The 24,824-nt window shown below is 42.0% G+C and overlaps 1 protein-coding gene across 2 annotated transcripts in view; it reads left to right on the top strand.

Annotated features, from left to right (window-relative positions):
• Positions 1–24,824, top strand: part of LINGO2 (leucine rich repeat and Ig domain containing 2) — a 555,875-nt gene that overhangs the window by 392,007 nt on the left and 139,044 nt on the right. The gene's annotated exons all lie outside the window — the stretch shown is intronic.

The raw sequence follows: 24,824 nt of genomic DNA, 5'->3' as shown, positions 1-24,824 counted from the left end.
TGACCAATAACAATGACTAAATTAAATAAAATTAAATATATATATATATATATATATAAATATATAAATAAATAAATAAATAATAAAGCATTATGTAGATGAGCAGCTTGTCGAGGGAGGGAGTTTTTTTAAGATGCAACATGGATAAGTTTTCTTTCTAAAATCATCACCATTGTTTAATTTGTCTGCCGCTTTACAACATGACAAGATTTACATGATTACAAAAGCACCAGAGAAGGTATATAGCTCATTGGTAGATCATCTGCCAAAGGTCCCAAGTCCAATCCCTGTTGTGTTCAGGTAGGGCTAGGATAGACTCCTTCCTGAGACCCTAGAGAGCCACTGAGTTAGATGGGCCAAAGGTCAGAGTTGGTATAAGGCAGCTTCATAAGAACAGAGGGCTGGCCTGCTAGGGGCAGTGACTATTTGGTGATGGGCAATCAATATCTGTGCTGTTAATAGTGAAAAATGCAGGAATCCATTATGGAAGAAAGAGGTGATCATGCCACCGTCGGGAGAATCAAAGAGAGTAACATTATTTTCATGAATTGCCATTACCAAGCTGAATTTGCCCATCTAGTCCAGCATCGTATTCTCCCAGTGGCCACACAGATACCTATGGTAAATAGCACTCTGCTCTCCTGCAGTTTCCAGTAACTGTTATTCAGATGTATACTGCCTCACAGCGGTGGAAGAAGAACATAGCCGTTAAGGTTAATTAATAGCCATTGATATCTTCCACAAAGTTGTCTAATCTTTTTGGTGGCCACCACTGCTTCTTGTGGGAGTAAATTCCTTAGTCCAGCTTCCTATATTCCTACGCCAAAAGCATATGCATCTCCCCCCCCACCCTAAATTTTGTCCTATTCAGAGCCAGCTGCAAGCTGCCCTCTGCTGCCCCTGCCATCAACAAGTCCCTGTCCAGAGGCTTTCCTGGTGGAAACAGCTGACTTTTTGAGCCAGCATTTGTCAGGGACATTGTGGGAATTTTAAAATGGCTTCTTGAAAAGCCAGCTGCTCAGGACGGTTTGGTCCAGTCCAGGGGTGGGATTCATTGTTGTGCTGTTGCGCAACCTTGGTCCATAGCAGTTTGCATTTCGTTAAATTTGAATGATCTTGGCCTGGTATAACGTTTTGTGAAAATAATGACCGTGTGTGTGTGTTTCTAGTTCGTCTGACGATGGCGTGATTGTCTCTTGCGAACAGATGTTGCTTTATTTTGTGCTGTTTACTACTGTACTACTACTGCTACAGCTGCTCACTGCCTGTCATCAAGTAACCATTGACCCAGGCAGTTTTACTTTAAGCCTCTTTTATTTATTTAATTTAGCAAAAATTAAATACAGCTTCATTGTAACAAAACTTCAACTTACAAAAAACTGAAATATTTACTTGGGACGGGAAACAGAACACAGTACAGTGGTACCTCAGGTTAAGAACTTAATTCATTCTGGAGGTCCGTTCTTAACCTGAAACTGTTATTAACCTGAGATACCACTTTAGCTAATGGGGGCTCCTTCTGCCACCACATGATTTCTGTTCTCATTCTGAAGCAAAGTTCTTAACCCGAGGTACTACTTCCAGGTTAGCAGAGTCTGTAACCTGAAGTGTCTGTAATCTGAAGCATCTGTAACACGAGGTACCACTGTATTTAAGATTGTTCTCTGTGTCAGTGCTTTTCTTTTGGAAAAAAGGTGCCAGTACTGCATACCCTTGAGTACACCCCCCCCCCCAGAAGAAGAAGAAGAAAGCTCTAGTCTTTGTGTGAATGACAGATCATCAGAAAGACATCCCCTGTAGGGGAAAAGCATTGAACACCAGAGCAAGTGCTGTCCTTTCCCTCGTCTTCTCTTCCCATTCTTCTTGCAGAGCTGTGAATGGCCACATGCAGAATAAAAGTTGGCAAGGGAAATAATGACTAAAAGGGTTTGTAAAGCTTGCTTTATTTGTTTTTTTCTTGGCAGTGGGGAAATCACTTTGGGCATTACTGCATCGATTAAAAAGACACTTGGAAACATAAAAAAGAGAAAAATGAAAACAGTAAATCATTTATTTAAAAAAACATTTTTATAACAGAATGGTAAGTTACATTCAGATATTTTTTCAGATCATTTGTTTAAAAACATTTTCTTTTTTTAAAAAAACAACCCTTGTATCTAGATTAAACTTATTCATATATATAAACAAGCAACATTAACAATAAATATTTTAGCAAGATCCACATTTTTAGTAAGCCCCCATATTTTTAGTATGGGGGCGCATTACAGGACTTCAGAATGACTTCAGCTTTGTACAGCGGTATATTAGACTGTGGCTCTGCGACGCTCAGAGAATACACATTTTAGTAGGCTAATTCCAAAACGATGACAACAAACAGAGTAATGTTCATATGAGAAATCATTGTTAAACAAGTCCTTGGCTCAAAAGCAGTGTCTTTTTTAAAAAATGTTCTTGTTAAAAGATCACTAGCACTCAAATGGAAAGAGACTGGTTCCCCAAGCTGGCAAGCAAGCAAACAGCTGCAGAGCTCGTATTCACAGTTGATTATTGGGAAATTCTCTACCATCCCTATTCCTGCCAGAGTGTTGCGTACCAGGCAGCTGTCCAGGGTGCTGAATGCTAACGCCAGACTATTTATTCTACTCCACACAACACCTAAAATCTGTTCTTGTGGTTTTCTCAGTTTCACCACCTCCAGCTTTCTCCTACACCTGCATTCTCTGATAAGGGAACAGCCACCATTTGCTGAGCATTAAAATGAGGTCAGTTGCAAGAGCAGCAATAAAATCCCACCCTGTCATATAATCCAGCCTACCCCTGCCAGCATAACCAACGGTCATGGATAATGAGAGTTACAATGCAAAATATTTGAAGGGCACCAGGTTTGGAAGGGCTGATGTAGTTCCTGTTTAGTATATTGGTTGACTGTGGTGAGCCAGGTTGAAGAACAGCAGAGTCAAAAACGACATTGCTGGCCTCTTCAAGCTCCAGCATGGTTCCAGCCCTAGATAGCCAATTGGTACTTGAACTGACCTCCCTAAGTCCAGTATTTATCTTTTCCCCAAGCAACAGCCTGCTTTCGGTTTTGCTCGGTGTTAGGGACTAGCTGGATGATGAGGAATGGCGGGAGGTTCCAGCTGGAGAATCCCATTGGGAAGCCTCAGAAGAGGAAAGCTCCAAACCAGGGGAGTGGTGGTGGGACAATGAATACAGAGGAGGAATTGGGGGGGGTGGATTCTGAACAAGCAGCAGGCTTGAGTGAGTGAGTGAGAGAGAGAGAGAGATGGAAAACCTTGCAGACATCTAAGGAGAAGGTGAGGGCTGAAGCTGCAACAGATTCACAGAAGCCAGAAGATCCTATCGTGTTTAGTTCTCACCCGTTGTCTCCAGGGGTTTTGCATGCTACAGAGTAGAGAGCTCAGGGAAACTACTGGGAAGACTGGATTGTGATCTTTTAATCTGCATCCAGCCTGCACATTCCCCTTCCTGTTCCCTGAACTATCTGCTGCCTCCCTGCTCCCCATTCCCTTTGGGATGATACCTTGGCTTCAACACCAGCTAATGAATAACTCAGGTCTTAAAAGGTAAAGGTAAAGGTACCCCTGCCCGTATGGGCCAGTCTTGCCAGACTCTGGGGTTGTGCGCCCATCTCACTCGAGGCCGGGGGCCAGTGCTGTCCGGAGACACTTCCGGGTCACGTGGCCAGTGTGACATCGATGCTCTGGCGAGCCAGAGCCGCACACGGAAACGCCGTTTACCTTCCCGCTAGAAAGCGGTCCCTATTTATCTACTTGCACCCGGGGGTGCTTTCGAACTGCTAGGTTGGCAGGCGCTGGGACCGAGCAACGGGAGCGCACCCCGCTGCGGGGATTCAAACCGCCAACCTTTCGATTGGCAAGTCCTAGGCGCTGAGGCTTTTACCCACAGCGCCACCCGCGTCCCTTATAGCTAATGAATAACTCAGGTCTTAGACAGCCCTTAACCTGAGTGACACCTTAAACTCCAGGTCAACAATACTACCAATATTGGCTGCTGATGGTATTCAAGAATGACTCTACCTATAGCAAAGATACTTTGGCCCAGAACTTAGAAGCTCCATATGGAATGAGTAGAGCTTGTTACACAGGTGGTTCTCATACAGAGGTGACTAACACATGACAGTGCATGAGATTTTTTCATAGCCCTAAAATGTGTGCTTATTAAAAAAAAGTGGTATGGGTTGGTTGATTTATTTAAAAATAGAGATTCCCCATTGTGATGCCAAAATATTTTTGTGGCCCCTCAGGGACCCTCCAAAATTGTTCATTTTTTAAAAAATTAAAAAATCTGACTGCTCCCATAGGTGTTAAATAGAAGAAATAGAATCTAGTACACATCAGTGGGTTCTGAGAAGATTTCCAAATCAACATTGGAGTATCTATGGAACACAATACCATATTTTTTAATTTTTCGTCCAAGCATTACTATTTTTTTTAAAGACAGTGGTTTTCCTATTCATGTTCAGAAGTGAATCAGAATTGCCAGGAACTCTGCATTTAGATCCACACCAAAACCACTCGATATTCTGTGTGATTCCCTAGTTTCACACATCAGCAATTCGGCTTATCGTCCAGATGATGGGTCTTACACAAGGCTTGACTTTAGATCAAGGACAATTCCCCCCTCCTTTCATTCGGGATTTAGAGAGTGGAGGATCCCTACCCCTGTTGAGTGAAGAATGATACTGTTATAATGAGAGACAGAGACTTCATCTTCACTCCAGTACACAGGAAAAGCCTCCTCCCTTCAAGAGGTCAGGCTGATGGGGTATGATTAGGATGATGCAAACTGATGGCACTGCCCTAACAAAGAAAATGTCCTTGTTGCCATTATAAACAAGGAAAGCAAATATGTTTGGCCGTCACATATGATAGAGCTAAAAATCAGTTTCTTATGAAGTTCCTAATCCGGATTTATGCAATAGTTCATGGTCTGTCAAGTAAATAATATACATTTTAAGAAGTCCCAGAGTACACATTTGAAATGATGGGTTGTAGCAGTTTCAAATGAGCTGTCATGGTCTATTGAGTAAATTCTTTATTTTAAATATATGCTTTAATATATAGTTGCATGATGAAATGCTTTAAAAAAAAAAACCAACAACCCTTGGAATCTTCAAAGGATTTGAAATGCATCATAAAATTTCTTTGACTCCTAGATAATTTTTTAATGGTTAGGACTGAAAGCAAAACCAATGAAAGCAAGTCATATCTACAGTGTATAATAGTAACAATGTGTACCTATATATTTGTTTTCATGAAATCTCATCTTTGAAATATAAGAAATTTATTTGATGCGCAGTTCCGTAGCAGCAATGTCTTGGAACTGTGATTTTAACAACTTCACTATCTAGCGAGGTCAGACTTAATTCAGCTTAGAGGTCAGTAACGGTTCTCCACATGTAACAGAAACTGACTAACTCTGCTGGAGTCAAAGAAGCACTTATTCCTGTTCATTGTGGAAAGTTACTCAGAGGCTACAGAGGACATCTTCAACTTTCTAGTACAAGGGTGATGAACCTTTGCCTGAGGGCCTAATTAGGACTGGCATGGGTCCCAATTTGGCCTACAAGGCTGTTTTTCCCCAAGCTAAGTGCGGGGCAGGTAGAGATGTATCTGCCAATGCACAACTGGGAGCCTTAGATTTTCAGCAACTCACCATCTTTAATTCTGCTCCACATTCTTTGAAGGCAAAAGAGAAAAGAAGGTTTGAAATTGGGAGGTCTGTCCAACTCAAGTCTACTCAGAGTAGACCAACTGAAGTTAATGGACCTAAGTTAGACATGTCTATTAATTTCAGTGGGTATACTCTGAGCATGACTAGCATTGGCTGTTAACATCCTGCATGTAATTTTTGGACAGTAAAGCCAAAAGCAATTGTAAACAAATGTAAAAAAAAAAACCAAAACCCTCAAACACTGCAATGGTAAGATGGCTTATTACTACAGTACATCAAATGCACATATGTAGTTGATAAAAAGCCAGATTGTGCTAAATGGTTGCCTTTAATCAAAAGAGGTATTTAATCAAATAAACGGTTCCCAACAATAAAATAAAGCCCAAGGCAAGTACTATATTAAAGTTTTATCTCATTTGCTCAAAGGTCTACACATAACTCACTCATTCACTATTGAATTATGGAGCTTTCACACTCGTGAGATAAATCCTGTAAGTCATTTCAAATCCCTTTGCGGAAACTACATTTTTGGAAATAATGTTATTGTATGGAGGTATGTTCTCTAATTAATCAACAAACTACTGAATTAACTCTTGCATTTAGTTGGAAAGAGCTAATCATACTGTGAGAGCCATATGCGCCACATGCTCCGTTAACGCTTTTTGGTTCAGCTTTTTTACAAAACGAGAGAGAGAGAGATCTGATTTCTGTTCTGTTGGTAACACAACTAAAGGAGCAGAGGATGGCAATGTACACATAACATTTATATTTTAAACATAAATAACTGTTTTATGTTTACGGGAATGGCAGCCCCTTCTGATGGAATGAAGCCTGAAAATGTTGAGATAAACAGATGAAGAGATTTTTGTAGCATTGAAGATTTTAGAGCATTGAAGGGAGTTTCTCCTGCTCTCCCTGCTGGTTCTTTTTAGATAGGAATTGACACGAAACTCATAGGGCAAGCCTTTTTACGAGAGTCCAGCCAGTTTGTCCATTGATATGTACATAGGTCCAGGAATTATCCAATATACATAGAAAACAGTATTTAGGTTTCTTTTAATATTCATCCATGTTCTGCATTTAGGTAGCCATCCTATAACCAAAGTTCCCTGGGCAGCTCCAGGCTCTCTGTTGTCACTCTCAGGCCTGAAGGAGCAGAGGCAGTCGGGGGTCCATGCCAAAGCCAGCACTGGAGATGAAGGGCCGATTTGGCAGTGCAACATCTCCCCACTTTCAGCCCAACTAGCATTCCAGCTGGAAAAGGTTCAGGAAAGGTTCAGGACATGGTCAAGGGGATGGAATAACTCTCCTATCAGGAAAGGTCACAGCATTTGGAGCTTTTTAGTTATGAGTAAGGGACGCGGGTGGCGCTGTGGGTTAAACCACAGAGCCTAGGACTTGCCGATCAGAAGGTCGGCGGTTCGAATCCCCACAACAGGGTGAGCTCCCGTTGCTTGGTCCCTGCTCCTGCCAACCTAGCAGTTCGGAAGCACGTCAAAGTGCAAGTAGATAAATAGGTACCGCTCCGGCAGGAAGGTAAACGGCGTTTCTGTGCGCTGCTCTGGTTTGCCAGAAGCGGCTTAGGCATGCTGGCCACATGACCTGGAAGCTATACACCAGCTCCCTCAGCCAATAAAGCAAGATGAGCGCCGCAACCACAGAGTCAGTCATGACTGGACCTAATGGTCAGGGGTCCCTTTACCTTTACCTTAGTTAAGAGTAAGAGGGAACACAAAAGAGGTGGATGGAATTGTGAAGTAAGTGGAAAGAGAAGAACTTTTCTCCCTCTCTCATAATACTAGTACTTGGAGGCTTCCAATGAAGGGGAGTGTTGGAAGATTCAGGACGGACAAAGGAAAGTGTGTCTTTGAAATATACTCAGAGTCGAGAGTGGATTTCATGCTGTTTATTCAGCTCATAGTGGTGATATCTGCTTTATATACATTATTTACACAATGGGCTGCATGCGATTGGCTAATTCCGGGATTCTCCTGTAGGCCAATCAGGTTGCGGATTCACTTCTACCTGGAGCTGGATTGGGTGGCTCCTGCGGACCAATCATACGGCTGCATTGTTCTGGGACCAATCAGACTGCTGCATTCTGAATCCTATTGTTTTAGGACCAATCAGACTGCTGCATTTTGGATCCTATTCAACTCAGTACATAACAGTCCTCGCACAGCATATAAATCATGGAGTTCATTCCCACATGAAATAGTGATAGTGAAATACTTGGGTAGCTTTAAAAGAGGATTGGACAACTTTGTGGAGGAAAAGGAATTCAAGGGCTACTAGCCACAATAACTATGTTCTGCCTCCACTATCAAAGACAGTATGTCTCTGAATATCATTTGCTGGAAATTGCAGGTGGGGAGAATGAATTGGAACTCAGGTCCTGCTTTCAAACTTCCTGTGGGCATCAACTTAGGTACCTTGAGGACAGAGTTCTGGAGTAGATGGACCTTTAGTCTGGTCCAGCAGGGCTCTTACGTTCTTGGCTAATTAGTTAATAGCCAAGTCATGTTTATGTTCATTTTATGTTTTTAACCATTCCAAATATAAAATGAATAGGCAGGTGGAGAGTTGGTTCATCTTCCTCAGCATCATCATGGGGAACTTGCAGCAACTCCCCAGGATTTCAGACAGGAGTCTTCCAAGCCCTACCTAGAGATACTGTGGATCAAATTTGATACTTTTCCAATGCTAAACATGGATTCTTCCACTGAGCTACAGTCCTTCAGATAATGTTTTGCCCATGAGGAGAGTTGAAGTAGCAACCTCCTGAGTTTATACATAAAACCTCCTGAGTTTGTACATTAAAAGAGCACTTGGCATGCATACAAACCTTTTCATATTCCAGGTTTATAGTATATAGTAGGGTATTAAAAGGTTTCATGCTTGTTTTCCTCTTGTCAACAGCACTCTGTCTTTACTTTCCGTGTTAGAAATGATGTCAGGCTTTGCCCTGCATGTTGCTTAAAAGTGTATCACAATGTAGTAGAAGGAAGTAAATAAAACATCTTCAAAGCTTTCTGGGTTTTAATTAATTTTAAGCTGATGAACCAGATATATTTTTGTTGGAGATCAAATGCATTCTATTCTGGAGGGAAAAGAAAGTCTTACATTTGAGCTAGATATGTTAATGAGAAATTACATGAGTAATGTATGTTGCTTAAGGGGGGGGGCATATGAGTGGGGGGAGAAATCAGAGGCTGGTAATTGCTAAATAAGATAGCATCATTATAGCATAGTTTGTCATTCTAAAAAATCTTGTAGCAAGCAAAACCCTGTGGCATTCCTCATACTCACAGAATCTTTCTATTTATTTCTGCTATCTGCATTAATCAGAACAGAATTTGGTTTGATATTACCATATTTCTTCCAACAACCTTTGAAATCTTATGGAAGGAGGAGAAATGTCCATAGTTGTTAGCTGGCTTTGGGCAAAATCCATACTGTCAAATGTGTCATCCTACATTTCAGTGTGTGCTGCAGCTGCTGCCCTGAATTTTCCCATCTAGTAAAATAAAAAGCAGCCCATTTAACTTTATAAGCATAAAGTTGGATTTTAAAAGGGTCAGTTTGGTTCAAAACAATTGTAGGCAAGAAAATTATCCAAGCAATAGTCTTGCTAATGTGCAGCACAACTAAAGTTCCTCTAAATTGTTTTAATCAGTAATAATCTGTGCAATTGTAAAGAGCAGAGATGCATTTTGCTAATAGACGCTAATAAAAAATACTAACCAAGTAATGAGAATGCAAATTTTGAAGGTTTTTTAAAGCAGTCTAGAAATTTTGTATTGCTGTGTCAAAAGGCTCAGCCAGAAGAATAAAGCTCACTTCAAACAGTTGTAGGTCCCACCCACCCTCAAACTGTTGAAAACTAGAGGGGGAACACAACAGGGGGAAACAACAGTGGTGCAATATATATTATAGGGTGTTATTTTTTTTTTTAGTAAAGGAGAGTTGGTATTTTGTCTTGAGTTAAATTTTACACAAGCCCTTTGGAAGGAAGAGCTGTGGAAACAGACTCAGGACTAGAAAGTTGACTGTGAGTCTGAAATAAGAGCCATGAAATGGAGTCCATGTTGGGAAATGGCCTGATAAAATGGAGTCAGAGAGGGGATGGTTGAGGCCACCAGAGCAACAAGTTAGTTAGATCAGCGCGCATGATTTCTCAATTCCATAACACAAGTGTGGGATGCTTGTGGTCCTCATGATGTTGTTGGACTACAACTGTCAGCATACCTGATCATTGGCCATGTTGACAGGAGTTGGAGTCCAGCAATATCTGGAGACACAAGTTCCTCCTTTCTGCCATAATGTAGAATAGAAAGTGGGGCAAGGCCTTTGTTGGGGGAAAGTGGTAGGTGGCACTTAGCTTTCCCCGTTATCTTCCCCTCAGCCCCACCCACATTTTCCCTAAACTGGATTTTGAGAATGGAAAGAAGTCTAGGTGTGACAAAAGTGGCCCTGGGATCCTGGCTGTGGAAGAAACATTGCAAATGGGCATAAGGGCAAAGCATTCATTTCTTTCCTTCTGCAAGTATACGTTTATGGGAGGAGATTGAAAAGAAATAGCATGAGCTCTGCATACAGAAGGCCCCAGGTTCAGATATCTCTGATATCTCCAGGTAGGGATGAGAAAAATTTCCTATCTGAAATCTTGGAGAATGATTCTGCCAGACAGTGTAGACAGTACTGAGCACGATGGATTGATAGTTTGATTCAGAATTAGGCATCTTCTTTTGTTCACACAAACTCCCTCATTGGGCCTATTAGGCAAACAAGGGTTGGGAGCCTGTAATGGCTGGCGTAATGTATAGATATGGCCAGAGAAGGACTTAGTCCTAGTGGAGGTGGGCAATTGGGTCAGGGTGGGAAGCAGGAGGATGGAGAGATCAGGGGCGATCAGAGGAAGAAGGGCCTTCCAGGAGAAGCCTGGATGTTGAGTGTCTCAGGGTGAGTGCAGACACAGACAGGGAGGAATCAGAGGGTACATCTGAGGGTCTCAGTCCATCTGGCTCTGTTCTTCTCACACCCCACTCCAGGAGAGTCCTACATGTTGTCAAATAACAAGCCAGACAGACAGACCAGGAGGAGTTCACCCCTATGTCGCAGTCTACGTCCGCTGGGAAGGGCTCCCAGAGTGAGAGGCTAGAGGGGAAAGGTGGGTTTGGAGCTCAGTTTCTTGCAACTTCTCAAGCTGAAGGAATCGAGCCAGGGAGACCTCGCTGTGCTACTTTCTGTGAACAAAAAGCCAATTGCTCTCCAAGCCTCAATAATAATAATAATAATAATAATAATAATAATTTATACCCCGCTCATCTGGCTGGGTTTCCCCAGCCACTCTGGGCGGCTTCCAACAAAACACTAAAATACAATAACCTATTAAACATTAAAAGCCTCCCTAAACAGGGCTGCCTTCAGATGTCTTCTAAAAGTTTGGTAGTTATTTTTCTCTTTGACATCTGGTGGGAGGGCATTCCACAGGGCAGGTGCCACTACTGAGAAGGCCCTCTGCCTAGTTCCCTGTAACTTGGCTTCTTGCAGCGAGGGAACCACCAGAAGGCCCTCGGCACTGGACCTCAGTGTCCAGGCAGAACAATGGAAGTGGAGACGCTCCTTCAAGTATACTGGACTGAGGCCATTTAGGGCTTTAAAGGTCAGCACCAACACTTTGAATTGTGCTCGGAAACGTACTGGGAGCCAGTGTAGGTCTTTCGAGACCGGTGTTATATGGTCTTGGCGGCTTCTCCCAGTCACTAGTCTAGCGGCCGCATTCTGGATTAGTTGTAGTTTCCAGTTGTAGTTTCTGGCCTCTTCTTGACCTGTGGGGGTCCGGCACTTCCCTGTCAGCCCTCATGACACTTCGACATTGGTGAGGAGACAGCATCCTTTACCACACATGAGGGCTACAGGTTAGCCCCATGGACATACACAGCTCTCTGTTTCAGTATTATACTGCTTTTTCCTGCCGACAAGCTTCTGATGCCTGAGGAAGCAGAAACACACTGCCTATTGGTAGGACTGGCCCTGATTGTAACGTGGCGGTCCCAAGGGCACAGAGATCACCAGTGAATTGCATGCCTTGTTTTGAATTCACCCTCTGGTTCACCAGCAGTGCAACTTATAGGATGAGTTGTTTTTATGTCGCTGCACTTTCTGACCCTATAATGGACTCAAGAGAGAGAGAGAAATTAAGCAGGATCCCAGTGGAAATAGAAATTTTGGGGGAATTGAGTTTTTGTGATGTTTAAACTGGTGTGTCTGATAATGCCACAGCTGTTGATGAGGGGGCGTACAATTCCAGCTGTAGGGAACTTTAGCTTTCGATCCTGTGGACAATGCCTCGCTAGCTGAGAAAATGCTAGAAGGAAGCGATTTGAGACTAGGTTTGAACTGTGCAATATCTCTTCAGGTAACGGGATGTGAAGTGGTACCAAATGTTAGACACCGCAAGCAAGGAAAGGGGCTTGTGATTGACAGAAGTGCTGGGAATGGCTGGTTGCAGAATTGAGAATATAGATGCTGCGAAGAGTGGAGAATGAAAAGAGCGGTCCTTGCTGCATCTCAATAAAATCAAGATGGATGGGAAGAGAATAAACACATGTTGCAGTCATTTGAGGATGTACAACTTCAGACTGGTGGGCAGGGGGCCTTCATGTGTGAATACTGTTTCCCTACCCCACCCCCGAATAACTCTATGCACTTAGAATTTTAAGCAACAGCTTTGGAATAGAAATTCCTGCCTGAGCACATGACTGTGCATTAAAACATGTGATGCTCCACCTTCAGTTTGAAGTAGTAGAATCCAAATGCATCTGTATCATCACCATGAATGCCTAGAACAGTTTCTGACATCAGATCACTTAGCAGTGGCATTTCCTTTTTAATTATTTTTGAATGAAATAGGTGTATGTAAAGCAGCAGCATTATATCTAAGAAGAGATAGCCCCCCCACCAAATCAGAAGAGGCATAAAGAACATTAAAAACCTAGTCTCACATAGTACCAAAAGAAAATGAGAATAATAGTCATGCGTAGAACATTAAAGGTAAAGGTAAAGGGACCCCTGACCATTAGGTCCAGTCGTGACCGACTCTGGGGTTGCGGTGCTCATCTCGCTTTACTGGCCAAGGGAGCCGGAATACAGCTTCTGGGTCATGTGGCCAGCATGACTAAGCCGCTTCTGGCGAACCAGAGTAGCGCACGGAAACGCTGTTTACCTTCCTGCCGGAGCAGTACCTATTTATCTACTTGCACTTTGATGTGCTTTCGAACTGCTAGGTTGGCAGGAGCAGGGACCGAGCAACGGGAGCATTACCCCGTTGTGGGGATTCGAACCGCCGACCTTCTGATTGGCAAGTCCTAGGCTCTGTGCTTTAACCCACAGTGCCACCCACGTCCCACCGCGTAGAACATTAATCAATATCAATAGTTCATTAGTGCAGTGCTTTTGCATATCATAGCAGAAATTCTGATGAGACTTACTCCCAGGTAAGTACTGTAAGATTTTAGCCTAAATGATTTGCCCATGATTCCCTATAGGTCGAGAAACCTTGAGCCCATTCCACACTGGGTGCAGGCTAAATCAAATGATTGTTTAACTGATTAGAATTTATATAACACTTTTTGAATGTTCTGAACACTTCACATTGCTGCCACAATCCTTCATATCCTATATTCAATATAAGAGGCTGAGGTTGAAACCATGATTTGCTGCTACCTGCCTAAGCCCATAGAAACATCAGATTGGTTTGCTTGCTTCCCCTTTTCCTCCTGATATCGAGGAGAAAATCGGAAGCGTTGGCATTTATTTGTCTGTTTGTTTGTTTGTTTGATTGATTGATTGATTGATATACTGCCCTTCTTCATAAGGATCTTGGGGTGGTCCACAAACTGATCACAATCACACATTCAGTCAGTAGGACTATTTAACTGTGTTGCGGGCAGTGCCGGATTTACGTATAAGCTAAACAAGCTATAGCTTAGGGCCCCACTCTCTTGGGGGCCCCCCAAAATATACTTCTTCTTAATTGTATTTCACTATTAATATACTTCTTCTTAATTGTATTTCAGTTCAACAATTACTTTGATAAAATACATATTTTGTTATGTGCAAATGGCTTTAGATTAGGTCCATAAATTACCATATAGCATATATTCAACACAAAAAACAGTGACAATTTGCTGTTGACAAAGGGCAGGTGGACATATAAAGGGCCCCTTCTGTAGCTTAGGGCCTCATCAAACCTAAATCTAGCCCTGGCTGTGGGCACAGGGTCACGTGTGTCAGCCTGCCCTCCCCTTCAACTACACTGCAGGTAGCGGCAAGCTCTGAAGGGGCTTTCCGAGTGTATTCACGTGAACATGTTTATGAGCCTCCCTGCAGTTAGCAGCCCTAGCCACACAGGGTTCCCAATCGCAGGGAGGGTCATAAGCATGCTCAAGCAAGTCTTTCAAGCTCCTTCAGAACATCCTACTTGACACGGGAAAGTCAGGTATGCAGTGGCTCCAACAGTTACAGATTAATAAAGCCAGAATAGGACTTGTCCTTCTGTAGTTATACTTTCCTAGAGAGTCTTAGACATTACTTCTTTTGAATTAGTGGGACTTTTTTTTTTAATTGAATTGTGATAATATTTCACGTTTAGCTTCCAAAATACGCCAGTTTTTCATAATGTGATTTTATTAGAGCAAATTTATTTCTGTTTTTTCTCATTCGGTTGAAAATGGTGTGCCTACATTACTTATCTTGCATTTCAAATATTTTTGCCTTTCCCCCCTTTTTCTAACCAGTTCTTATCAGAATTTAAACAGGTATGAGCTTTTCATCTAATAACTTAAGTCCTTTAAGCTGTGTATTCTTGCAGCTCAGTTCATATACCGCAGTGCAATACAGTTAATGCAGCTTTTAACAGGTAAGAGGAAAACTAAAGCCCTATTCTGCTTCTGTCCGGGATGCCAAAGAGCTATGACCTCCTCTATAATATATAAGCTTGGAGGGACTCAAACAGGCTAGTTCATTCTGTGCTCTCCTTCCTGTTTCCTGTTTTTATTTTCCAAGAGATGCTCAATGTTATGAGGCTCCTGGAGGGCAGCCTGGGCAGGTTGTCACCTTTTGTTTTGCTTGTTGTTGTCTTCTTAATATTGTGTATGTCTGCATACCTCAGGGTTCAGTTGTGCATGTTGCTATCTCACTCTTGTTTCTCAGTGGGCATGTTTTTGCTCAAATCTATTGGCACACTCAACCACCCGAATTCACTGTTCATGAGATGGATGGATTTGGTAGTTATTTTCAGATGACATAATTTTGAGCAGACTGTTGTGGTTAGCCAATGCTTTCAAAAAGGATGTATTTTTAAAGTTCATCTGGTGTTCCTGAGTAGCTGAACAACAGCACAAATCTTCAATCCCAGAATTGATTTCAGTTTCTCTGAGGGACAAAGTAAACTCCTTTGGGGCTCAGAATTCAGACAACATGTTTCTAACACATTCCGCACTGCACATGCAGTGATGAAAATAAGAGATGCTGGTATTCCCTTTCTGCCACTTGCACCCCTAAAGCTTCCCTCAAGGAGTATGTCTCCCCGGTGAGGTTTGAGACTTGACATTTACTTAGCCAGGCAACTTCTTTTGATCAGCCAGCCTCTGGAAATGAATGCGGTGTTCGCCTTTGGGAGTGAGCTTGCTCAGATCCACAGAAGAGAGTGCTGAATTTCTATTAGGAGGATGTAATAAAAATTTACATAGGCAGTTCCTCATGCTGCCGGCAAATATTTGTGTGCTAGATTCTCTGTGATCCTCTATTACATTAAGATGGTGGGGCTTTGAAATGCTTTCTTAGAAAGGTTCCTTGTTCAAAAACTCCTAAAAATAACAGCAAGGTGATTCCTAGGACAGAGCGCCGTCCATTTTTCTTGTTTGCTTTAAAAGTTGCTAAATAGTAACTATTTATTACTATTAAATAGTTGGGACATAAGCAACAAAGAAACCATATGGTGCTCCATAGTAGGAATCACCTTGGTGTTTTTAGGGTATTTTGAACGAGGATTCTTTCTAAGAAAGTGTTAGGAGAGAAACTAAACATGATGTAGGACAGAAGTCGCTGACGTGACTGACAACTCTCACCAACCCTGGCCATTAGTAAGGTTGGTTGGTTCCGATGAGAGTTGTAACATATAGCACCTGGAGGTTACCACAACCATGATTTCATCTTCTGACATTTTGTGGTTTGCTTAAAAGCAGCTGCAGGAGACAGGGGCTGGGCCCAAGGCATATCATACCCACAAACTGTGATTTGGCCGCCTCGGTCCAGTATATCTGAAAGAGCGACTCCACCCCCATCGTTCAACTTGGACACTGAGGTCCCTCTCCAAGGGCCTTCTGGCCGTTCCCTCACTGCGAGAAGCCAAGTTACAGGCAACCAGGCAGAGGGCCTTCTCGGTAGTGGCACCCGCCCTGTGGAACACCATCCCACCAGATGTCAAAGAGAAAAATGACTACCAGACTTTTAGAAGACATCTGAAGGCAGCCCTGTTTAGGGAAGCTTTTAATGTTTAATAGACTATTGTATTTTAATATTCTGTTGGAAGCCACCCAGAGTGGCTGGAAAAACCCAGCCAGATGGGCGGCGTATAAATAATAAATTATTATTAATGGCTTTAAAGGGAGATTAGAGAGATTCATCCTGGATAAGGTAATCAATGGATACTAGTCATGATGTACCAAAGAGGCAGTATGACTCTGAATTCCAATTACTGGGGAACAGAAATATGAATGTCTTCCTACAATCTGTTGAGCCACTGTGGGGAAAGAAGGTTTGACTGTGTGGGCCTTTGACCTGGTCCAAAAGGGTTGTTCAATCTATTTTACCATTCTGTGCCTTTCATGGCTACCTCTGGTGTAGAGGGAATATGCTAAAGGTACGCATGTTAAAAAAGGGACGCGGGTGGCGCTGTGGGTTAAATCACAGAGCCTAGGACTTGCCGATCAGAAGGTCGGCAGTTCGAATCCCCGTGACGGGGTGAGCTCCCGTTGCTCAGTCCCTGCTCCTGCCAACCTAGCAGTTCAAAAGCACGTCAAGTGCAAGTAGATAAATAGGTACCACTCCGGCGGGAAGGTAAACGGCGTTTCTGTGCACCTCTCTGGTTCGCCAGAAGCAGCTTAGTCATGCTGGCGACATGACCCGGAAGCTGTACGCTGGCTCCCCCAGCCAATAAAGCGAGATGAGTGCTGCAACCACAGAGTCGGCCATGACTGGACCTAATGGTCAGGGGTCCCTTTACCTATGCATGTTAAATATGTTACTTTAGAAAATATTAAAATATTCCATGCATTTCTCAGGCTGCTGGTGTCCCACTTAACTGGGATTAAGGCCCGTTGAACTCAGTGAGATTTCTTCTTGAGTAGGCATAGCCAGAATTGTGGTGTTAACAATTTATTACTAATAATATTAATAATAATAATTAATAATGCTGTAGCACCATCAGTGTGCCTTGTGTTTTACACTGAGACAGCTCCCTGCGCCAAAGAACTTGCCATCTAAATTTCAGTGGAGACAATAAAAGAAATGGGAGGCAAAGAGAGAGCAGGATGGATATAGTTTCACGTGTTGAGGTTCATTTTTGTACTTGGATAGGTGCTTTCATCTACCAATTGCTCCTTTCTTTCACAGCATGTAGTTATGATCCGCATAGATGTGGCAATCATATTAAATATGTTCAATTTTGACAACATTTCTTTGAAGAATTAATTTAAGGCTGGTCCCCTTGTTATAACCATCTTTGTTCTGAATTTTTTGCATGGATAAGCTACTTTGAGTGGAAAACTAATATGCCCAAAATGCAGGGAAGTGAAGAGGTTAAAGATGGAGAATGAGAAGGAAATGAAATAAGCCCAATTCTCCTTCATTTTTTTTCTTCCTTTCATGAAAGGCTTGTTAAGCTTCATTACTCATAAAATATTCAGCACATTGTTTGAAGGATAAAACAACATGCATGTCTCTACTCCCAGCCTTTCGGGAAGAGAAATTCCTCCCGGATATGATTTATATTCATGGCGTAAGCTTTGGTATGGTTGGTGAGTCAGTGAAAATAAAGATGAAGAAGGGGCTTGAAGAAAGATGTTCCATGTTGTAGTTCACAGCTTTCATCGTAAGATCTGATTCCTTTCTGTACCTTGCTAACAAGATTCTCTGGTGAGATGAATGCTAATCTCCATAGATTGTTCACCCCGTGGGAAGAAAAACCCTATAAGGTGTTTTTAAGGGCTTGTGAGATGCAGCTTCTGTCAGTGTTTCTTATATAAAGGATGGCAAGAGGGTCCTTAAGACAATCTTACACATTGTGACGAGGGAAAGCTAGCATGGTGGTACTGAGGGAAATTATTGCCCCTTTGTTGTAATGTAAACTACTGAACAAATACAGCATATGTAAACAGTTACATAACTATTATTCAGCAGCAAAGCCCAGCGATGAAACGCAAAGATCTGTGCAGAGTCATTGATCCAACATGTCTGACAACCTTAGCAGCTATCCACAGCTTGGTTTGCCTTTTGCAACAGATCAAGCTATTACTGTTTTGATATTTTCCCAATTAATTTTGTCACTGTCTTCCCCGCCCCCCTTACTGGAAGAAGAGGACAGGAAAGGACAGCGGCCACTAACCAAATAACTTACCCTCCAACACTGAAAATAGGGACGTCCTAAGGAAAAGTGTGACATTCCGGGATCATTTCAGAAACTGGGATGGCTTCTGTAAATCGGGGACTGTCCCTGGAAAATAGGGACACTTGGAGGATATGCAATAATTGTTTTGTCCATTTTCATCAAAATCTCGAAGTACTGGAACAGCATATTATGTTGGAAATGGCCCTGAGTGATCAGAGGCCACTAACCAGAACCTTCCTTAAAGGAGAGTTATGTAAAGCAGTACTGTATCTCCACATATTAACATGATATGTATAAATAATTGTAATGAAATTCATAATAGTCTTTAATCCTGCCTTTACTGTTTAGGTAGCTTTAACAGTAGAGCAACCTGTTATATATACAGTGGTACCTCGGGTTAAGTACTTAATTCGTTCCGGAGGTCCGTACTTAACCTGAAACTGTTCTTAACCTGAAGCACCGCTTTAGCTAATGGGGCCTCCTGCTGCTGCCGCGCCGCCGGAGCACAATTTCTGTTCTCATCCTGAAGCAAAGTTCTTAACCTGAAGCACTATTTCTGGGTTAGTGGAGTCTGTAAGCTGAAGCGTATGTAACCTGAAGCGTATGTAACCTGAGGTACTAGTGTACCTTGTGGCAAGGTGATGGAAATATCTAGGTTCTCAGACGGAGAGACACTGATCATCTTAATCACATGACAAGTTTATTCCTCCATACTGGTGGTTACTAGGAATGTGAACTCCTTTAAGTGTCAACTCTTTAGGTTCTGCTTTATAAAGGTTATTTTTTTTCCCTTTTGCAAATTTTGTGGTTCCCCCCAGGCTGCTGATATCTCCTTCTTTTTTGTCAGTGACGCCATGTTGGCTACATAAACAATGTAGAGGTAATGATGTTTAACATTTGACCAGTAGTATGGTACAAGTTTTTTTAAAACAGCAGAATCTCATGGTGATATTAAGATTGACCATTTCCATTTGTTGACCTCATAATGACTGTGCACCGGTGACAAGACTTTTGAGAAACTTCTCTTCTAAGCCAAAATAAAGTTGCTTATCTTCTACCTTTGGAGGCCAGATTTGCTAAGCTTTTTCTCTGTAAGTTAAAAGATAGAGGCGATAGCACAGAGACATGCCTTTCCCATGGGATTTTGAAGTATGTCTGAAAGCTATCAAGTGCGGCAAAATATAAGATACCCTTCTCTTTTCATTGTCAATATCCGTGACATTTCCTTTGCCTGATGTGGAGTAAACACACATCACTCCATTCTTTCATCCTGACCGGCTTTGGCTGCATTTATCAAACAAGACAGAAGTGGAATATAGATGCATGCGAAGAAAAGATGGGTTAAATCCTGTTCATTAAACCAAAAGTCACTAAGTTGTAAGAGTACAGTAACATTTGTCTTGGGCAGCACTTAGCCTCTCGGTAGTTCATCTGTGAAGTTTCAACAAATAACTCATTAGAATTATATAGGGGAGCATATTTCACTTAGTTTAGCCAGTCAGTCTTTTTCAATTCCGGAGAAAATGTCACTTGGAGTTTCTGTTTATTCGCATTGGTGCCTATGCAGGTTCCAAACATTTACCTGCAAATGCCCCATAAAAGTCATCTTTTCCCAAGAAGTGATCTTAGAATCAGCTGACATTTCCAAAAGTGAGCCTCATAGGATCTAATCAGGCAGGGAGGGAGCGAGAATGGGGACAAAACTAAAATGAGTTGGGTGTCTCTGTCACTCACTGTGCTGCTACCTGCTGTTCTCCTGGCCTTCTGCCCTACCAGTCTCAACAGGCAGCAGCCAGTATTTGGGTTCTTATATTACCACTGTGGCCTAGTGGCCGCAGGGCACCATTGTAACCAAAAGGGAAAGACCAGTAACAGCTTACATGGTGGTTTTACTGATAACATTTGGCACCTGCTATAGCCATTCTAAATGGTCATAAAAAGAAGGGCAGACTATAATTCTTGTTAAATAAAGGCACTCATTATTTCTGTTTGAAGCTCGGTAAAAATATTCCACTGCCCTCTCTTTTTAATGCAGAATAAAAAAACTAATTTTGCGTTAAAGATCAGGGAAGAACTTTTCTTTCTTTTTTTTTACTTACGAGTGAAAGAATTATGCTCCTCTCTACCTTAATGGGAACAGTAAGTAAAAATAATTATTCATGCATGCTTGCCATCTCATTAAATATTTGATGTAAAAATCCCTCCAATAAAAACTCTAAAATGGATATATATTTTTCTCCCACTGTTGAGCTTCAGATGGTTTATTATTTCCATTAGGCTTTGGGAATTTGATTGTTTAATCAAGCGCCTTTACTCTGGTGTATCTCTTTAGATTCCATTAACGTAGTGATACTTCTCACTCAGTTTGTACCATTTGTTGCTTTAAGTGTTGATTATTACACTTACCCCCTCTGTTTTCTTGCCTTCCAGTCTTGTTTTGCATTCTTCTTTCAGCAGTTTGTAGGTGGCAAGCACTATCTGATAAGCTACTTTCATAAAACACAGACACGGGGGAAAGTTGTGTCACTGACAAAACTGCAAACAAAATGGCAGCCTTGGACCCAAACTTCACTCCTGTGGTCTGGAAGCTCCCCTGAGCACAGTTCCACTCAGGGGGATGCTCAACATGGGTATATGTGGAGGCAGTGGCTGTTTCTGATTCAGCCTTCTCCCTGAAGCCTCTTTTACCTTCCAGAAGTTCCTTCCTGTTTTTAAAGATTAGGAGACCCTTTGGAGATGGTACTTAGCACCGTAGCAGGAGTGGGATTTAACAGTGGGACTTGGCTTCTGAGTAGACATGGATGGTATTGCACTGCAAATCTCCTTAGAACATCCTGATGACTCAGACATTAAATTGAATATTTTAAGTCCATCTGAGGTTTTAATTATATCTTCCCTGTTAATAAGAGGTGGAATGGAAGACCTAAATATTATAGGCCTTAGGCCTTCATTAGCTCTTGGTTTAGTATTTTCTTTGAATCTGCTTATATTTCCAACTCACTAATTTCGGGCCTTGATTTCTATTATTTGTGGCTACATCAGTAACTATTTGAAACAACGGTTTTCCACTATATGGGGGGAATGCTGCTAAAAATCAAGTAATAATACTGCCTCAACATAAATGCTGGTGGTACCTACATTTTCTTCCGAGAAAATTAGCAATAGAAATACCTTTTGTTGCTGTAACAAATTGAATATCATTCATTCTCTGCCACCCACTCATCACCTTATTTTAAATTACTGAGAGATGGAAATTATATTATGATTTGCCATGCTTTCTGGCCTAGATCCACAGCTAGTGAATCATTCTTCATTTAGCAAATACTGCTATTGCCTCTTTCATAGGATGGATTTAGCTGTGCTTTTCACATAGAACTGCAGGGCGCATGTGCTCAGCAAGCAGCAGGTCCCATTTTCAATTTTTAGCATCTCCAGGTAGGCCTGGAAAAGACTCTTGGTCTGAAACACCTGGAAAGCTGCTACCTATCAGTGTAGATGTCATGGGCTGGTTGGATGCAAAATATCCAACTGGGGAACCACCAAAGGAAGAAGGCTCAGAGCCTGAGGAGTGGTGGTTGGCAGAGGGAGGAGACTGGGAAGAGGATGTGTCAGAAGTTGAAGAGCTAGGAGAGTCTGTGGCAGAGAGAAGTCTAGAATCAGAGGCAGAAGCTGAAGCAGGTGAATGGGAAGAGGCCAAGAGGCATAGATGAATCAGGCTGGTGAAGAATCACTGGTGTCTCCCCCTCCTTCAGTCAAGACTAACTAGAATTGAAAAACATGTCAATAGCCCAAACAAAAAGTTATACTTCCCATTAACAACTTCCTGAACCTCTTCCATCATTGTGTTACATGCAACAAGTTTATTCCGGGATTCTAAATTCATACATGCATAACTTGCCCTTTGTTCTAGGGTTTTTCATTTTCTCTGTTTCATTATTTTTTGCAATTTGAGATTGTGGACAGTATAGCACAGTGGCCCTCAGGCCCTAGCCACCTTTAGTCTGGGTTCAGACATAAGGGGAAGCCACTGTTTGAGTTATTTGTGTGAAACCCAGGCTCCTATGTTCCTCTCTTCCCTTCTTTCACACACCAGAAGAAAAGTTCAGAGGTTTCTGCTTTTCATTTTGGACTCGCAACAGTTCCCCGTGATGTTCAGACTCAGATAATTGCAGTCCAACAACTTCTGGAGGGCCACAGGTTCCTGAGCCCTGGTTGAAGCGAACCGGTATTCTGAGCACACACAACCTGGAGAAACTGTGGTTAGTTTAAAAGTGAAGTGGAAACAATCATCTTGTGGGTTGTGAAAACAAGGGGAGGAGGTGGAGGGGGGGTGAGCCCAGGGCTCACTGTGGTTTATCTAATAGGAAACTAATAGTTGCCTGACACGAACAAAAATAAAAGAAAAAGTCCCTGTGGCACGTTTTGATTGGGAATCAGTAAAAATATTCTCATGTCACAAAGTAACAGAGAGACTGAACATGGAAGTTATTTTTCTTTTCCTCCTCAGTCACTTAGTTAACCATGCTCTTGATTTTTTTCAATGCAGATCAATAAGATGTTTGCTTGAACCCTGCTGCTATGTTTTACTTGTAAACATACAGGGTTTGTGTTTTGTTTCTGAATGGCAAGACTGTGGGATATTTCCATGCTCATACAGAGCCCTTTAGCTTGACAAAAAAAGAGCCTGATTGGAGAAACAGTGTGTTATCGACAAAGAGAAGCTGGGAAAGTGATTTGTGAAAGTGTGTGAGCAGAACACAGAAATCTCCTGTCATTTCTGATTATATAAAACGCATGTGTTCTGAGAGTGGGCTGTTAATCTACAAATCATTCTTTCTCTGGAACAGTAGAAGAGGAGTCATATGCAAGCCAGGAGTATTTTACCAGTTACAGATTTTTTTAGACAGGAGATCAATAAGAGTGAGTAGCTTGAAAATAACAATAAACACCTGCCTCTGCGGAGAGGTTGAGACTTTGTCTTCTTGCTGAGGGATGTGGTGTCTGTTTCAGCTTGTTGCAAAGGTCAGTAGACAAATGTAAAAAAGAGTGGCTTAAAAAACAAAAAGAATCTACACCACCTTGCCACAGTAGTTTTCTTATATATTTGTAGTTCAGTGACACAATCTCATGGTTCCCAAAATGTCAAGTGGCCCTCCCTAAGGAGATATGAGCGACAATCTCTAGAACTCCTGAACAGCTCAGTCTACATGTGCATAGTGCATGCAACTAGAGCACAGTTTGCATTCTTCTGCACAGATGATGATGATGATTGCAGCACTAAAAGGACTGTCTCTTTCACTAACTCAGAAGTTGAAGTCCTTAGAATCTGAGGAAGAGGGCAGATCAGCCTCCTCAGGCTATGAAGAAGTTGGGAAGGCTCACTCCTGAGCACTTAATCCAAAGTGGTTTCTAAGGCAGAATATTTTAAGGAAATTACCTGAGGAACTTCCCCAATGTGCCTCCTCCTCAGGGTCCTCCACTCTAGCTCTGGAGTGTGGGGAATTTTGATACCTACTAGATTCCAGAACCTCTAGGGTTTCTTCAAACCAATGTGTCCCATTCTGTTTCTGTTGTGTGATCTGCCTTTCACCCAGGCTTACCACAGGATAAGTGGCAGCTGTAAAGGTTGCTTGGGTTTGTAACTCACCACCCATATTCATGTTGCTTCAATTAGAGATGAACCAACCCCCTTGGTGTCTCGAAACTGGAAGTGTTGACCCAAATTACTGTACACAAGATACTCTGATAATCAAAATAATCCCTTTGGTTCCAGGAGATTCAAGTAATTCTTTCCCAGTGAATTTTCTCATTGCTCATGCTAATCCGTTATGGGAAGAACAAGATTCATATTGCAGAACAAGGTCTAATTGAGGCATATGTTAAAGGGCATTTCAGTAGGGATCTAGACGGTTAAGTGCTGATCCCAGCAACACATTTCCCTACATGCATTTTGAAAACATATCTGGGGGAAATTTGTCAGCACACACTTTGTTTTTTTTAAAAAAAATATTTTTATTAATTTTCCAACACATAATAAAGACAATACAATACACAATACACAAACAAACAAACACATAAACACGTATAATTTCAAAACCTTCTTTTCATAAATCTTACTTCTCCGACTTCCCCATACCTCCCCTTTCTGCATCCCTGTTTCAGCATTTCTTCAGCAAGTCCTCACTTAATTTAACTAATTACTCATTTTTTACCTCCTTCTCTCTTACATAAAAGTCGTTTACAGCTGTAATCCTCTTTTTCCTGTACCCTTGACATTTTAGCACTCATTAATTTTACAACAATTCTTAAGATACATTTTAAAATTCTTCCAATCATTCTCCACCGTCTCTTTTCCCTGGTCGCGGATTCTGCCTGTCATCTCGGCCAGTCCCATGTAGTCAATCACCTTCGTCTGCCATTCTTCCAACGTGGGTAG

The sequence above is a fragment of the Podarcis muralis genome, chromosome 17 (assembly GCF_964188315.1).
Source record: "Podarcis muralis chromosome 17, rPodMur119.hap1.1, whole genome shotgun sequence".
Lineage (NCBI taxonomy): Eukaryota > Metazoa > Chordata > Lepidosauria > Squamata > Lacertidae > Podarcis > Podarcis muralis.
Note: the sequence above shows the minus strand (reverse complement) of the source record. Positions and strands in the feature narration are given on the sequence as shown.